At 37.3% G+C, this 18314-nt stretch overlaps 1 protein-coding gene across 12 annotated transcripts in view; it reads left to right on the top strand.

Moving 5' to 3' along the window:
- The window catches only part of ZPLD1 (zona pellucida like domain containing 1), a 335829-nt gene that overhangs the window by 14530 nt on the left and 302985 nt on the right, over nt 1-18314 (top strand). The window contains exon 1 of one of the 12 annotated variants that reach the window (XM_077774860.1): nt 9563-9625. The exons of 9 other annotated variants lie outside the window; for them this stretch is intronic. The gene's annotated coding sequence lies outside the window, so the exon portion shown is untranslated. Of the gene's footprint in view, nt 1-9562; nt 9626-18314 lie in introns of those variants that run through there. 2 more of the 12 variants (XM_077774869.1, XM_077774863.1) reach the window with 2 other exon arrangements.

The raw sequence follows: 18314 nt of genomic DNA, 5'->3' as shown, positions 1-18314 counted from the left end.
TCCTAGTTACTGGCCAATCAGGAGTTCTTCAGGGGTAACTAGGATGGTTTGGGTACTTTTTAGATAAACACATCTGTGCCTGCCAAGAATCTCACACCAATTTTAGGAAGCACACACTATGATACAAATTCAATACCCATAGAGAAAGGCTTACAAATAAACTTTCAGGCTTGTTTCTCAGACTCTTTCGAAAGGAACTTGTAGTATTTTGCAATCAGTGGCTGGCCACTAAAAACTATATAGATCTTCCTGTAGGTATATCTGGATACACCCATCCTTGTGGGTTCCAATGACCCCTGCAGGGTGGTTTCCATAACTTCCTTTCACTTGCCTGGTGATAACACAGCCCCACATGCCTCTCTTGTCACTGCTTGGTAAGTAATTTGACAGGTTGTTGAGGAGGAGCTGACAAGCTATAGTAATTAATAATAATAATAGAATCTAATAATAGCTATATTTCAAAAGTGTCTGCCATGGATGAGACATTCTATCAGAGACTTTTTGTACATTATCTTATTTCATCATTATATGATAAGATAGGTATTTTCCACATTTTACATATGACAAAGCTCAGATTAAGTAACCTTTTCAAGGTTATGCAATTTCCAAATACCTCAACAGGTGTGGCTCTAAAGCTTTTGCAATTTCCACTATGTTCACCTCTACTCATTGGAACTTGGTTAATGGAGATGTGCAGACAAACCACCTAGGAAGCCCAGAAAGTAGTAACAGTGTTCCATTAAAGTACTTCCAAATCAGAACCTGAATTTTGGTTAGGTTATGCTGGTGTGATAGAGGTTTTTCTCTCAAAACCTACCTTGTGCCTTCTACCAATTCAATGGGCTTTCTGGAAACTGGAAGATGATAGGTTGGAATCTGCTGAACTGGAGGCTACTTTTAAAAGGGCTAATTTGATATCTCTTGTCAGCAGCTATTTGGTCATTCTTTCTTTTTCCTCCTCCTTCCTGGTTTTCCCTAATGAATATAAACTTCATGAAGGAAAATAACTTTATTCATTGCAGTATAGCTAGAAAGGGCAATGCCCATAGAAGATGCTAAATAAATATTTGTTGAATGAATGAAGAATTGGGTGGGGAAAAAAAAAAAATCTTTGCCAGCCTTTTGAGAACCAGCTGCTCCTGACATTGCATATGCCAATTTCCTAGGGATCCAGAGAACCTGCTATATATTTGTTTGTTGACTGGCATGATCTTAACCATTGCTGTGTAACAGGCAAATCCTATCTTATCTCTAATCTATCTGTCTATCCATCTATCAGTCTGTCCATCCAGCCATCCAACCATCCATCCATCCATCCATCCACCCATCCATCTATCCATCTATCAATCTTAGAGAGTGCATACACATTTGAGGGAGAAGGGCAGAGGAAAAGCAAGAGAGAATCATAAACAGGCTCCACACTCAGCATGGAGTCTGATGAGGGGTTTTATCCTACGACCTTGGGATCATGACCTGAGCCAAAATCAAGAGTTGGATGCATTAGATGCTCAAATGATGGAGACAACCAGGCACGCCTATATTTACCTTTCTATAGAAACTTGTAAATATGGTTGACTAGGTTTTTGGTTGTGATAGATTGTCTTTCACTATGAAGTTGGCTTTTAGGAGAATTTTGTAAATGGACATAAACAAAAGATCTCCTTACATCTGTTGGTATGAACAAATAGAGCCTTCTAGAAGAAAGGATCCTGATGAATTCATCCCTAAGCCTAGGGCTGGGATACCCTCACCTACCATGCCAGCCTCCCAGCCCTGGGGTTGAAGATGAGGTCTAGCACTGGAACTGGCTTAGCAGTCAAACAGTAAGTTTCCTTGGTTTCCCCTATAGGTGTGGTACTGAAGATGGCCCTTGAGGAGTTTTCAGGAAGAATGAATGGGTGGTGGTGGTGATACCTAGGGAAACACATAGGACATTACTTGGCACATAGTAGGACAATAATACATGGTTTTTGAATAAATAAACATAAGAATGTATAAATGAGTTTGGATACTGAGACCATTTGGAGCCATTGGTTACACAAGCCTCTGAATGGATGCTGGTTTCTTGCTGTCAATTTTGCTATTATTTGGAAAGCACTCTTTGAGTAATTTAATGAGTGGGGGGATGGAGGGAAGAGCAATTACTTTGCTGACTGAATAAGAGGTTTAGAGGCAGCATGTATGTACCTGTGTTGGTCAGCATAACAAAAGACCCCTCAGGGATGCTGATTTTTCTAGCTTGTGAGTAAGTTTGTCTTCAGTCTTGAGTGAAGTGGGCTGACAGGCAAACTATATAGCAATGTGACTAGTTTCAGTTTATTGGTAATGTGAATGTAGGAACAGAAACGTTTTAGTTTTTATGACATTCCATGGTTTTCAAGATATTTTTAACTATTTTTACATATTTAACATTTTTTATTCACACACTCACTCCATCCTGCCTCTCTCTTTCTCATTGGTATTGTTGTTCATATTGATACACAAAATATATCAAGTTGTTCAATGATGGAAATACATTATTTTTTATCTTTCTTTCTCTGTACACACTGTGTGATCATGAGTGTACTTCAAAAAGGGAAACATAAATGAGAAATTAATCAGAATCTCTTTGTTTCCATGTCACTGATGGAAGCATAGACTTTCCATGCATAAAATAAACTGTGCCTTAAATCATCTTCCCTTGAGAGATATTAGTTAAGATCAACCATGTAATTCCCATTAGAAAGAAGACTTAGGTTACTGCTACCTGCTTAGGACATTTATGAGATAATATTCTCAAGATATGGATGGTCTTGCTGGATGACAAGTATCTACAACTAGGGATGAAACGCATACTTGTCCTGGTATAGAACATTAGTCATGTTCACCCTCTATCAGAGCTCTGTATTTTTCTGCTGTGAAAGAGCAGAACTTATCATTCCTCTAAACTGCCAGCTCTTTGAAGGTACAGCTGGGCTTTATTTATCCAGGTAGTCCCCTTGCAGAGCATATGGTCTGGCATGCAATGAGTCAGTTTTTCTCAAACTTTTCCACTCAAGTATTCTAAGAGCAATGGGAGTTTGTATTTCTTGGGCATTAGTAAGGCCTGGGGGTATATTTAGAAGCATTTCATGGCACACATGACATATCTTTGCTATTTTATCTTTAAAATCTATTTGTATTTTGTGTTGTAAATAATGATGTACTTTTTTAAATTAAGAAATTCAGATGAAATCAATGCCTTTGAAAGAGGCACCATTTTACATAGTGGCTTTGGTTACCTACTGGCTGACCATTTTGTTTAAAAAAACATTTTTTAAATGTTTTATTTATTTGAGAGAGAGAGATAGAGACAGCAGGGACAGGGAGAGGTCAGAGAGAGAAGGAGACACAGAATCTGAAGACAGGCTCCAGACTCTGAGCTAGCTGTCAGCACAGAGCCCGATGCGGGGTTGAACCCAAGAACCATGAGATCATGACCTGAGTTGAAGTCAGACGCTTGAGTGAGCCACCCAGGCACCCCATGGCAACCATTTTGTATTTCTGGAGGTACAAATAGTTCAGGTCTAAAAATAACTGTAGAAAGTATTTGCCTTCATCATTTCAGGCTGCTCTAACAAGAATACCAAAGATTTGGGACTTTAAACAACACCATTTAGGGGCGCCAGGGTGGCTCAGTCGGTTAAGCATACAACTTCGGCTCAGGTCATAATCTCACGGTTTGTGGGTTTGAGCCCCGCATCTGGCTCTGTGCTGACAGCTAGCTCAGAGCCTGGAGTCTGCTTCAGATTCTGTGTCTCCCTCTCTCTTTCTCTGACCCTCCCCTGCTCATGCTCTCTCTCTCTCTCAGAAATAAATAAAACTTATAAAAACCCACCATTTATTTCTCATAGTTATGGAGGCTAAGAAGACTGAGATCAGGATGCCAGTGTGGTCAGATTCTGGTGGAGGTCCTCCTCCTGGTTTTCTCATGTACTGGAGAGAGAACTCTGCTTTCTTCATTCCTTTTTAAGGGCATTAAATCCATTCACAAGGGCTCCATCCTCATGACCTAATGGCCTCCCAAAGACCCCACTTCTCAAAATCATCCCATTGAGTATTTAGGCTTCATCATATGAATTTTGGGGTGACACAAATATTCGGTCCATATCAGTATTCAAGAAACAGTGAATGAGCTGAATATTGAATGAACAAATGATAGCAGCTTAAGAATTGGGAGGTCATATAGAAGTTGGGAATCAATCTTCTTTGGTCCTCCTGCAGTGTTCCTGATAGCTATTCTCTCAGCCTCTACTTACTGGTTATTAATTTTTAAATTTCTTAATTTTTTTATTATTATTATTATTTTAAAAGTTTATTTATTTTGAGGGAGACAGAGCATGAGCAGGGTAGGGGAAGAGAGGGATAGAGAGAGAGAAAGAGAGAGAGAGAATCCCAAGCAGGCTCTGCAGGGTCAGCGCAGAGCCCAACATGGGGCTCAAACTCACAAAACTGTGAGATCATGTCCTGAGCCAAAATCAAGAGTCAGACGCTTAACTAACTGAGCCACCCAGGTGCCCCATGATTATTAATTTTTAATTAATAGGCTTTTTAAAGATCAGTTTAGGGTCAGAGAAAGATTAAACAACCTTACACACACTTGGACAGTTTCCCCTACTATCAGCACCAGTTACCAGACACATTATCAATCAAAGTCTATAGTTAGCATTAGAGTTTACTCTTGATGTACATTCATCATTGGGTTTGGAGAGATATATAATGGCATGTATCTGTCATTATAGTATCATACATAATAATTGTACTTCCCTTCCCTCCCTCCCCACTAACCTCTAGCAATTCCTGATCTTTTTATTATCTTCATAGGTTTACGTTTTTCATAATGTCATATATTATTGAGAGTCATACAGTATTGTAGCCTTTTCAGATTGTTTTCTTTTACTTAGAAAGATACATTTCAGGTTCCTCTGTGTCTCTTCATGGCTTGATAGTTCATTTGTTTTTAGCACTGATTAACATTCTATTATCTGAATATACTATAGTTCATTTATCCATTCACCTATTAAAGGACATCTTGATTGGTTCCAAGTTTTGGCAATGATGAATAAAGCTGCTGTAAACATTTGTGTGCAGATTTTTGTGAGTCTGACATAGTTCTTACTTGTTCTTTCTCCGTATGCTAAGTGGAAATCTGACCTCCTGTAACTTCTCTGCATCAATAATATGTTGTCTACTCCTCCTTCTTTGTACGTAAAGATACCTATCTAGGAATTCCTATTTTTTTTTTAAATTTAAAGTTAAAGATTTTAAAATTTTAATATACAGTGTAATATTGTGTTCAGGAGTAGAGTTCAGTGATTCATCACTTACATGCAACACCAAGTGCTCATCACAAGTGCCCTCCTTAATACCCATTGCACATCTAGTCCACCTCCCACCCACCTCCCTCTGTCAACCCATAGTTTGTTCTTTATCATTAAGACTTTCTTGTGGTTTCTTTCTCTTTTTTTTTCCTCACACTTCCCTTATGTTCATCTGTTTTGTTTCTTGAATTTCACATGTGAGTGAGATCATATGGTATTTGTCTTTCTCTGACTGACTTTTTTTCGCCTAGCTTAATACATTCTAGCTCCACCCATGTCATTGCAAATGGCAAGGTTTCAATCTTTTTCATGGATGAGCAATATTCCATTATATATATATACCACATCTTCTTTATCCATTCATCACTTGATGGACATTTGGACTGTTTCCATAGTTTGGCTATTATTGATGGTTTTTCTATTTTAGGCCAAAAAGTACCAATTCTGCCAATTTTTCTCATGTTGTAGGATTTTTAGTCCCTTCAATTTCCTGGTTACACACCTCTGGATAAATGTCATTGTATAAAACAAAAAGAGCAGTGAGCAGAAATGGCTGCGCCAGCCCCAGAGTACAGGGGGACCTGTTACTGTCCCTGTTTTGTACAAGATATCTTGTTGATGTAATTTGTTTATATTCACTCTTTTGGAAATTGTGCCACTTCATTTAAAAATTTTGTATTTGTTTTTATTACTTTGTTATTTTTCATTTTAGAGAGAGAGCATTAGCAGGGGAGAGGGGCAGAGAAAGAGAGAGAGAGAATCTTAAGCAGGGCTTTAAGCAGGGCTCCACCTCGCAAACATAAGATCTTTGCTTTAGCCAAAATGAAGAGTCAGATGCTCAACCAGCTGAGCCACCCAGACACCCCCCAAAATTTGATGTTAGGCCAGTCTTCTCCAAACTGTACTTTTTCAGAGGACTTTGAGAACTTAAAAAACTAGCTTTTCTACATATACCTATTAAGATTTCTCTTGTTAGTGGCAGTTCATTTTTCTAGCTTTGTAAATGTGTTTTCCTCCTTTTGAATATTATTTTTAAAGACATTTTTTAGGTTTATTTATTTTGAGAGATAGAGAAGAGGAGGGGCAGAGAAAAAGAGGGAGAGAGAGACTATCAGGCAGGCTCTGTGCTGCCAGAGTGGAGACTGGTGCGGGGCTCAAACTCATGAACTGTGAGATCATGACCTGAGCTGAAACCAAGAGTTGGACCCTTAACTGACTGAGCCACCCAGGTGTCCCTTGAATATTGGTTTTTAATCAAATATGTTATTAATTGCTTCTTGCTCTTATGATAAAGAATCATCTATTCATGACAGAACTTTTAGAAAGTACAGATGAACTAAAAGAAGAAAACAAAGATCTTCCCTAGCTCATTATTAGCAATAAATATACTTGGCATTTTAGTATATCTGTCTCATCTTTATTATACAAATGTGTGTACCCTATACACACACACATATAGTACATATGCTTTTATTATCTATCATACTATATATGTGTAGTATATATGATTGTACCATATAGTTTTATAATTTTCCTTTTCCCTCTGATCATTCTACTTTTATTTGATATATTTTTTTAAATACCTAAAAAATCATAGCATTGTAGGGAGCACTGAGAATACAGTTGGATCAAAGGAAATATATATGGCTTATTTAATCAGTCTTCTATTACTTGACATTTAGATTTTTCCAAATATTTTGCTATAATCAGCACACATATAAGTAAATCTTTGCAAATATCCATGACTATTTCCTGAAAAAGTGAAACTGTGGGTCCAAGAGTAAGTAAAATTGCAAAAGATTTGATATGTTTTAGCAAATTGTCTTCTAGAAAGTTATGAAATAATTTCAGTGTCATTTAGTTATTTGAAAACTTGATAAATGTTCCTGCCCAGAAAATTGTTGATTAAAAACATTGAGCCAGAGAGAACCAATGACAAGATTTTAGAGAAAACTAATAAATCTTTCTTCCCCAAATTATATGTTCATTAGTCAGTATTCTTTGGGGACAATTGTTTGTTCAAATGTATTGTACCTTGTCCATATTTAAACAAATTTATCAACTAGGGTTTCATAACAATTTTGCTGGATGTTTTGCCGAAATCAAGATAGTCTATATCTAGACACTCTGTTTTTAACAGTAAAACAGTCCTACAAAATGATTTAAAAAAATGTTTTAGTTCAGTGTAACATTCTCTGGTTCCTAATGCTTACTACTTCTTTAGCAGCCCTCTTCAACGGTACTTTCTGCAATAATGGAAATATTCTATGATCTATGCTCTTCACTATGGTAGCCACATGCCATATACAGCTATGGAGCACTTAAAATATGGCTAGTGTGATTCAGGAACTGACATTAATATTTTTAATTTTAAAGAATTTAAATTTAAATAGTGAGATGTGACTAGCGGTTATGATATTGGACAGCACAACTTTATAATATCTGATGAACCATCTAATAACTATTATATAATTTAATTGGAGTTTAATATTAAGCTGGGAGACTCATGGTTCCTGGAATGCACTGGTTTCTCTCTCACTCATTAATTATTTGCCTTTTTTTCACTGTATCAACTATAATTTCCTGAAGATTTCTGACAGTGATTTTGTCACTTGCTGGTAGATCGTACCAGCAAGTTGTTTTTAGGCTGGGATATAACTGAATCTAGAGTGAATAATTTCTTTCTTTCAAATCAACATTTTTTATCATTTCCTCGAACAAGATTTTTCTCCTTCTTGTAATGTGAACATCATTTTCCTTGACCGAAATAGATGTAAGCAAAAAAAGTTGAGTAATTTTGTTTTCTACTTTTCATCTTTGGCATCATTTCCATCTTTTCCAAAGAGCTTTCCCTTTATGTACTCTTCTTGAAATTGATGTAGCTAATGGGGCCCTTTATTTTGTCAATAGAGGTTTTGTTTTTCAAGCCCAGATTATTCTGGCTATACGATTTTTACTAGAATACTTGTGGCTGTATACTACTCTTTTAATGTCTATCTGTAACCATGAGATTTTTATTTCCTCAATAGTTATTTATATTTACTTATTTAAAGTTTATTCATGTATTTTGAGGGAGGGAGAGACAGAGCATGAGAGTGAGTATGAGTGGGGGAGGGGCAGAGAGAGAGAATCCCAAGGAGGCTCCATGCTTTCCATGCAGAGCCTGATAAGGATTCAGTCCCAGGAACTGTGAGATTGTGACCTGAGCCAAAATCAAGTGTCCTATTCTTAATTGACTGAGCTATCCAGCATTCCATCCTCCCTAGTTTTATGAAGTCCATTTTGAAATTTGAGTTTGGCAGAAACATGAATAACCATATAAATTTCTTTAATTGTTATTCCTTTTGCATCCCCTGGGAATCAGATTTGATTACATTTTAATTCAGTTCAACACATCCAGTAGTATTGAATGACTCTTAAGTGCTAGGCCCTTCCTGAGTCGAGGCTGGATATTCCTAGGTGAGTTAGACATGGGCCTTCCCATCATAGGAATAAAACTCTACTAAGATAATCAAACTCCTATACTACAAGCCACATGCAGTGAGGTGCATGCTTATTCACGACATTTATAAGGTCCTGGGGGAGCAAAGAAGAGACACAAGGTTGATTCTGCTTGTAGGGCATGTAGAGTGGGAAAGGAGGTTGTGAAGAATCAGAGAAATCTGCCAACAGAAATGATGTTTAAGTAAGAATGAGTAAGAGTTTCTAGGATAGGGAAGCTGGATAACATGGTTATTCATAAGTAAATGCCGTGAACAGAAGCCCGAGTAGTTGATGTGTTTGGGCTTCCTAGCTAGTTTTACAGCTGGAGTGTAGAGTGCTTCTTGGCAGAGTGAACAGACATGAGAATGAAGCTAAGCAGCAGCTAAGTGGTGAGGGACCTTGTATGTTATGCTAAGGAATCTGAAAAAACTTGAATGTTCTTGAACAGGAGGAGGGAAACAGATTCCTCTTTTAGAAAAACAATTCTGGTGACATCAGCGTAGGATGTGTTAGACTTGGGACAACTTGTGAAGGGGAAATCATTAGTCAAGAGGAAGATGAAAATACCAACGAGAGAGGAGGGGTTCTACTGGAGCGACATTTGGGAGGCAGCACTGATAGGATTAGGTGGCTGATTGGCGGTGGGGGGAAGTAAAAAGCAGGACGATGATTCAGAAGTTTCTCATATGTTTTGTTGTTCTTGTTAGGGTCCACTTTTTCTCCTGAATCACTTTCCCTGTGGGATCTCTAGACCTGAGATCATGTCTGTCTTTTCTCTGAGACTTTGGAAACTTGTCCCAATGGTAAGTGAGTGTGTACTAATTTTATCCAATGTTCCAGTCTTCCTGCCCTAGGGATTCCAGGATGTGCTCCTCCTATTTTTTTTAAACTTCTCTATTTTGAGATTATTTTAGGCTTATAGAAAAGTTGCAGAAATAGTCCAGTGACTTTCCATATACTACTCACCTAGATTCTCTTTCACATCTTACATAACCATACAACAATGATCAAAACTAAGAAATTAACCTTAGAACTAAATTACTATTGGGGAGCCTGGGTGGCTCAGTTTGTTGAGTGACTGACTCTTGATTGGGCTAAAGTCATGATCTCATGGTTCATGAGTTCAAGCCCTGCACGGGGCTCTGGCACTGACCTTATGGAACTGCTTGGGATTCTCCCTCTCTCCCTTTCTCTCTGCCCCTCTCCTGCTTGTGGTCTCTCTGTCTCTCTCAAAATAAACAAATATACTTACAAAAAAACTATTTTACTATTAACTGAATATCAGAGTTTATTTGGATTTCACCAATTTTTACACAAATTTCCTTTTATTTATTCCAGGATCCAATCAAAGTTCACTCATTACATTATTCATCACATTTCTGTAGTATCTCCCAATCTGTGATGCTTCCTTAGTCTTTCCTTATTTTTTTTTTTTTATGACTCTGACAAATACTTTCCAAATTTTGGAAAGTACTGTTCAGTTATTTTTGTAGCACTACCTTCAACTTGGGTTTGTCTGATTAAATTGAGGTAATGCTTTATTGCAAAGGATACCACAGACATGATGCACCCTTCTCAGTACTTCATATCAAGATGTGTATGGTATTGATAAGTATTACCAGTGATGTTAATTTGGATCACTTCTCTAGGATGATATCTTCCAGGATGTCCACTATAAAGTTAACATTTTCCTTTCTTATTACTACATATTTTGTGGGATACACTTTGAGAATATGCAAATATCCTAGTTTTGCTTAAACTCTCACTAATTGAAGCATCTTTCAGTGTGCCTTGCCTGCAGCAATTATTATGGTGGTGTTCTAATGGTTATTTTCTATTTATTAATTGAAACCCTTCTCTTTAAAAAAAAAAACAGGCTGATTTAAAACAAACTTAAGGAGATAAAGGTGTGCCATTTTCCCCCAGTTTGAGATGTTATTAAGAAATAGCCCATGTAAATTTAAGGTATACAATATGATTTGATAGCCATATATATATTGCAAAATAATTACCACAGTAAAGTTAGTTTATACTTCTATCCCCTCACATAAGTACCATTTTTACTGTGTGGTGATAACATTCAAGATTTGCTCTCTTAATTTTCAAGTATATAATATAGCATTGTTAACTACCTAGAATTTATTTACTATATATTCAGAAGTTTGTACCCTTTGATGGAGATCTCCCCATTTCCTCCTTACCCCTTAGCCCCTGGAAACTTCAATCTACTCTATTTCTATGAGTTTGGCTTTTTTAGATTCTGCATGTAAGTGAGAATGTAACATATCTGTCTTTCTGTGTCTGACTTACTTCACTTAGCAAAATGCCCTCAGGGTCCATCCATATTTTTGCATAAGGCAGAATTTCCTTTTTTAAAAATGGCTGGAAAATATCCATATCTATATTTATATCATCTATATCATATTTTCTTTATTCATCCATCAGCAGACCCTTAGGCTGTGTCCCTCTCTTGGCCATTGCATTCAAAGATGCAGTGAACATGGAGGTATAGATATCTCTTCCAGGTATTGTTTTCATTCCTTTGGGATTTATCTCTAGAAGTCCAGAAGTGGGATTACTGGATTGTGTGGTATCTCTATTTTTAATTTTTTGAGGAGACTCTATACTGCTTTTCATAGTGGCCATACCAGTTTACATTTCTAAAAGTGCACAAGGGTTTCCTTTTCTCCATATCCTGCCACAATTGTCTCTTGTCTTTTTGAAAATAGCCATCCCAGTAGATGTGAGGTGATGGCTCATGAAATGCTTTTGTAAGGAATCTTGGTCTCCTTTCCCCCATTTATGTATTTTTGTATCAATAATATTTTCTATTAGGAGGAATTTATGGATATTAATTTTATTATTGGGGTTATTAGCCCATATTACTATTATTTAATTTGATAAAACTTTGATAAAGTTTTTCCAATTAAGGCCATTGAGTGCTCTTTCAGGGTCCTGTACCTATTTCACATGCCTGCATCCTTTATTCTGAACACTTTCTTATTTTCTAGTACCACAAGATGCTCTATGCTATTCTTGTATTTTCCACCCCAGCCCTAGAATCAGCCAGTTTTCCAAGGAGTGTTCACAACTTTTTAACATGTTCCTGTCACTTCTGCTTCACTAAGCAGTTATTCATTGTTGGTTGAAATTGAGAGAAAAATAAGAGGGTGACAGATAAAGGATTCCTTTTTGTGCTTCCTCAAACTTTTGAGAGAGAAAAGTTATCAGTAAGACATGTTGAATTCGCATTCAATAAATATTTATTAATAGCCCACTCTATCTCTACACTGGGTTAGGTGTGAGGATGTGCCCTTTGCTACCTGAGAGAGTGTTCTTTAAGCAGCTTATTCCATATTTTGATAGAAGAGTTAGTAGAAGAGCTCATCTTTAAGGAACCTGAGTTTTACTTTGTCATGCCTCATCTATAATAGCGAACTCCAGTAACCTAAAATGTCTCCCAACTTCCAATGTGCTGAGGTGTACTCAGGAGGTGTCTCATATGTGCTCACAAACAAGTCCAGTGAGTCATGTTCAGTTCCTATGAAGAGGCCTCTGTTTGTTCCTTGCCTTGTTGCTCCAGTGCCCTTCCTCTGCTGTGAGTCACTTGAAAAACAGTATTTTCCCCTTTAAATAACTTTTGGTTAGTATGTCTCCAAAGCAGCGCTGCCTTGGCCTAAAATCTTACAGAATTGTACGTGAAAATGGTATTTATCCATCTACCTACCCACCTCTCTTCCTTAAGATCTAGTTGTGAGTCCCTTGTGGGCTGGCTCAGGAGAGATCACCATGTATTTCTCAGAGTCCACTATCTCTCCAGCTGAAGAAGGCTGTTTGTGAATCAACATCTTTGTGCTCACTGTCTTCTTCACTAACAAGATGATATCCAGGAGGTTCCTAGGTCTCTTTTGCAAACAAACTTGGAAGTGTCCCTTTAGTTCACCAGGCAGGTCCGATCCTACAGTGGTGTGTTGGGCTGGAGCTCAATCTTGAGACACAAAGCATGCTTACATTGAGCTGAAAACGATCACTCTGAATTTATTATTCAAAAGGTTCTTATTATACTAAGGCTACGTGGAACGAGCATAATTCCTTCTGTCTACACTTCAAGACTGAAGCCAACTCTTTTCCTCCTCTTCTCGGAATTCTTTTTTTTTTTTTTTTCAGGTTAAGCACACTCAGGACTTTTTACCATTCTTAATATGACATATTTCATGTTTTCTCACCATTTGTGTCCCTTTCCTCTGTGGGCTGTCTGTGACCTTCCAAAAATGTGAGGTTAAAGTGACTATTTGGCTGGATCAGAGAAGATTAGACTAGACTATCCCCTGTTTTGTTCTACCCATTCTGTATCTTCTGGTAACAAAAGATATCATGATTCTTTAATATTTCTAGTTAAGCCATATATCTACAAATCTGAGAAGTTCAGAATTTGTAAGTAATTATTTAATAATCAAAGATACTATAAAAAAAAACCAGATTGATTTTGATATGTATTTTTTAAAATAATGTAGCTCCATAATTATACGTAGTTACATTTCTGAAGATGTAAGGCTTAATGAGACACTATAATAAAAACTAAGAAAAAATGGAAAGGATAAGAAAGTAAGTTATGTAACTTCTGGATATCCTATAAATTTATGCGTGTTTTCTTGATTTTTTTCTGAGCAGAAATTTAAAAAGTATGTCTCTTGATTGAGCCCAACCAGGATCAGAGAGTGATGGCCTATACTGGTTCATGCAAGCTAGCATTCCTGGTCACAGAGCAGACTGAAGAGTAGCTTTGCAGAGGCAAATAGCATGTATTCACCGTTGTGAGGAGAGGGTCACAAATAAGGAAATGGGAGGGGGGTAGCCTTTTACTTCATGTAGCCTGACTGAGAATTCAGGAATTAAGGTGTTGGTCATTAATTTAATATTTTATACATACTAAGTAGCATTATTCTTTGAGGTCTTTGCTTTTGAGAGTAAATGGTAAGAATTCCATTCTGGAGTCAGAAGACCTACTAGGATTAAACTATATAACTTCTGTTTCCTTGATAATATTATTAATGTTTTTTTAATCCTATAGTTCTCCACCTAATAAGAAAAACTGCCTCATTATTTTTGAGAGGCTTAAATGAAATGGTGCATGTAAAGTTCATAGGACGGAACCTCTCACATTAGTAAGTATCTGATAATGGCAGCTGTTGTTACTTTGAGTTACTGCTTCCTGAAATAATAACTAGCATTTCCCTCTACATATTTTGAAGAATGTTCATATACCTCATCTTGCTTGTTTCTTGTGACAACCTGTTAAATGGGTAGAGAGACATTATTAAAACTGGAAGAAGAAATTAAATGGGATGCGGCTTAATTAGTAGAAGAACAGAGACTAGACCTCAGCCTTCAGACTCAAATTCCCTTAGAATTTCAAATGAGTCACAATAACAATGTAAACTAATCTACTGGGGAACCGACAGAAGAGCTGATGTATAGTAGAATTACTTATATTAGAATCTGACAAAGAAGTAGAAACACAAATGAATATAGATGGTATTTTTGGGGGAATACCCTGAAGATTATATGAGGAAGTTTCCTTCTTTGCAGAGTATTCTTGTCATTAAATGTGTAGGTGCTTAATGGTCTACAGAGATTGTTTTTGGCCAAAAGTAGTTGAGGCTCAAAGTAAATTGCTTTTAAACAATTGCTTCAGGGATTGAGTGACTAGAACTAGGTTCTGGGCTGAAACAAAAATATTTCCTTTCAGGAATAGTAAATATTGTTAATTTAACAAACCTAAGTTATAGAATGATTATAAAAGATACAGAAATTCTAGTTAACCTTCCTGTGTGGGTTTATTGGCTGTGGAGTTAGTTTCTTCATAGTCTTTATCTCACTTAAGGGTAACTTGTCAAACAATGTGGTATAGCTCATCAGGAAAGCAAAACTTCCTTGGGGCAGTAAGACGTAATTCAATGTAATTCAACTTTTAAAATTTTATTTCTTTAAAATAAAAAAAATTTATTTATGAGAGAGAGAGAGAGAGAGAGAGAGCGCGAACAAGCATGCACATGAGTGGGGGAAGGGGCAGAGAGGGAGACACAGAATCCGAAGCAGGATCCAGGCTCTGAGCTGTCAGCATGTAACGTGATGGGGTCTTAAACTCACAAACTATCATATCAGGACCTGAGCCAAAGTTAGCCTGCTATCAGCACAGAACCCACTTCAGATCCTCTGTCCCCTTCTCTCTCTGCCCTTCCCATGCTGGTTCATTCTCTCTCTCTCTCTCTCTCTCTCTCTCTCTCTCTCCTCCTCCTCCTCCTCCTACCTCCCTCTCTCAAAATAAACTTTTTAAAAAAGTTATTGTTTACTTGAAGACTAGAGTGCCCCTAAAGCATTTAATTTAAACGTTACCTGCTTCTTTTAAAAGCTTTCCAGAGAAGAAAATTCAACCACAGTACAGCCACAGTAGTTCACCAATTAATTGTCAAAATACAATTTCTCTGTACCTCTATTTTTCCATTAATAAAATAGGAGTGTTTTTCTGATTTATAACCTGATAAAGTCTACAAAAAAGAAAAGACAACTTATTCCATGCAAAATAATTTAAAAAACAGCTAAACAAAATGTATGCAACTAAATTATAACAGAATATTCTACAAATAAAACATAAAAACCAAGTAGGATTTAATCTGGGAATGTGGAACTACAAAAAGTAATCCAAGAATAGGTTACAAGAGGAAAAATTACTAATAAATGTAAAAAGGAATTTGATTTAGTTCAATATCAATTGTTAAACGCTTGGTAGAGGACAAATAGAAGAAACAGCCTTAGCAAAATAAATAGAAAAGAGTTTCATGGACCAATAAGAAGTATTTCATGAACCCAGAGTTTTGATTAGTTGAATTTCATGCCCTAGTTTGAGAGAAAAGAGGAAATATGTTAGAAATCAATATTAAAAATCATATCAGCTGTTTAAAACTTAAAGATATTCTTACTAATGTCTGGAGTAGGACAAAAATACTGTCTCTATCAACACAATTTTGGAAATTTGAGTCAGTATAATCAGCATGAAAATAAAGTAAATACAGATTCTTGGCAGGGACAAAAAAAGCTGTAATTTTAAAATGACATGACTTTATATGTAGAAAAGCCAACAGACTGTACATAAAAAATATTAGAGGTAAAAAGAAGCTCAGTTCACTGGTGCATTTCAAGATCTTGGCCAGGTAATTGTTGTAGGAGCTGTCCTTTGCATTTCAGGGTTTTTAGCAGTATCACTGATCTCCACCCAGTAGATGCCGTTGGAATTCTGCATCTTCAGTTCCCAGAGGTCCCCAGACAAACTTGCCTGGGGTTGAGAGCCACTGCCATTGATTAAAAAAGAAAGGAAAGGGGCACCTGGGTGGCTCAGTCAATTAAGTGTTAGCCTTCAGCTCAGGTCATGATCTCACAGCTCATGAGTTTGAGCCCTGTGTCAGGCTCTGTGCTGACAGTGCAGAACCTGGAGCCGGCTTTGGATTCTGTGTCTCCCTCTCTCTTTCTGCCCCCTCTTTGCTCACACTCTGTCTCTCTCTCTCTCTTAAAAATAAAGAAACATTTTAAAATTTTTTTTAAAAAGGAGATTTTAAATAACAGAAAAAAGACACCTTGTTTTTTGTATCTTGATTTATATAAAGCAACGATAAGAATTATGAGGTAAATTGGTAATTGGATATTTGATAATATTTAGGAATAATCGTCAAGTTTGGATGTGTAATAATGGTATTATGATACGCATTTTTTTGTTGATGTGTATTGAGTAATATTTATTGAGATACTTAGGGTTAAAATGATATATCTTGTATTTGTTTAAAAATACAGTTGGGGTAGGTATACAGATAAACTGAAAATTGACTATGTGTTGATGTTGATAGTAACTGAAAGTAAGCAATGGGTACATGGGGTAGGTTTATCAGGCTACTCTCTAACTTTTGTATGTTTTGGACATTTTTCATAATAAAACTTTTTGAAGTGACAGTAGTAGAAAAATGACATTTGGACATATTCAGGTAACTACCAGAAGAAATAGCTAAGTAGAGACACAGAGGGGTAGGGGCAGACCAGGGTGCTCCTTTTTTGTTATAAACTCTATTAAAGCTACATACATCAAATACTTTGATGAACAAAAAAACCCTCTGAAGTCCAAAAAAATAAAAAAATAAAAAAACACCAAAGAGAGGCCACTGATTTTATTATTTTTCTTCTAAAAGATGCAATTTAGTTATATAAAAATTACTATATAGAGAAGATGAAGTGAAATGACATCACTAGGAAGCAATAAGCTGAATCTAGAATGCGGGACATTGGATGTGGCACGTGACTCTCCCCTGGGCAGGCCTGACGATTCTTTCTCTCTTCTACTTTTTTTTTTTTCTTGAACATGTTCTACTTTTTTGTTTTCTTGAACATGTTACGAGGGCTAGGCCCATCTGAGAGGCGGGGGGATGTCTCTTGACTTCTTGCAGTTGGTGGTGAGAAGGCAAGGAAGAGCTGTACCCCAGGCACAGCAGCCATTGCATCTCTGACAAAGTGGAAGGACCCACAGTCTGAAGTCTGCCTGCACACACAACCATCTCTTACTTAAGGCGTTAGAAGTATTCTTTTCATTTCCTCCCCCGCCCCCTTCCCCTTTTTATGTCTCCTGGCCTAAGCTGGTTCAGTTTTTATCAGAGCCCGAAGCTGCGGGGAAAAGGGAACGTTTGCCAAATGATTACCGAGAACCTTATATTATCTCTTATTTTGCCATGAATTGTTAGCGTGATGCCTTGGCAGGGATCCCAGGAGAGAATGCATTAGGATACCAAAGCCCCACCCTGAACTCTAACAATTTTCATAGTTACGAGCAAAACAAACATGTTTCTTTTGACCTACTATTCCTATTCCTTGTCAGATGCAGAACACCGCCTCTTGTGCTAACACTTAGGCACAGCCCAGGACTCTTAGGAGACAAAACCCTGACCCAAGGCTAGTGTGGGTGGATGAGCCAACAGGGTATGTGCGAGTGATGAAACTGTGAAGTAGGGTTCGTGAGCAGGTGGCTAAGAAAGAATTCTTGAGGTGTTTTGGTGCAAAAAAGGTGATTTTTATTGTAGCATGGGGACAGGACCTGTGGGCAGGAAGAGCTGCACTAGGATTGTGAGGAGGGACTGATTATATATATATATTTTTTAAAATATTTATTTATTTATTTATTTTTTTGAGAGAGAGAGCGACAGAGTGCAAGCTGGGGAAGGGCATAGAGGGAGGGAGACACAGAATCCAAAGCAGGCTCCAGGTTCTGAGCTGTCAGCACAGAGCCCGACAAGGGGGTCAAACCCACAAACTGAGATCATAACTTGAGCTGAAGTCTGATGCTTAACTGACTAAGCCACTCAGACGCCCCTGATTATATACTTTTTAATCACTGGGGGTTAGGGATAGTCTAAGTCTCTAAGGAATTTGGAAGCAAGGCTTTCAGGACCTTGAGGG

Source organism: Crocuta crocuta, unplaced genomic scaffold, assembly GCF_008692635.1.
Source record: "Crocuta crocuta isolate KB4526 unplaced genomic scaffold, BGI_CrCroc_1.0 scaffold6, whole genome shotgun sequence".
NCBI lineage: Eukaryota > Metazoa > Chordata > Mammalia > Carnivora > Hyaenidae > Crocuta > Crocuta crocuta.
Note: the sequence above shows the minus strand (reverse complement) of the source record. Positions and strands in the feature narration are given on the sequence as shown.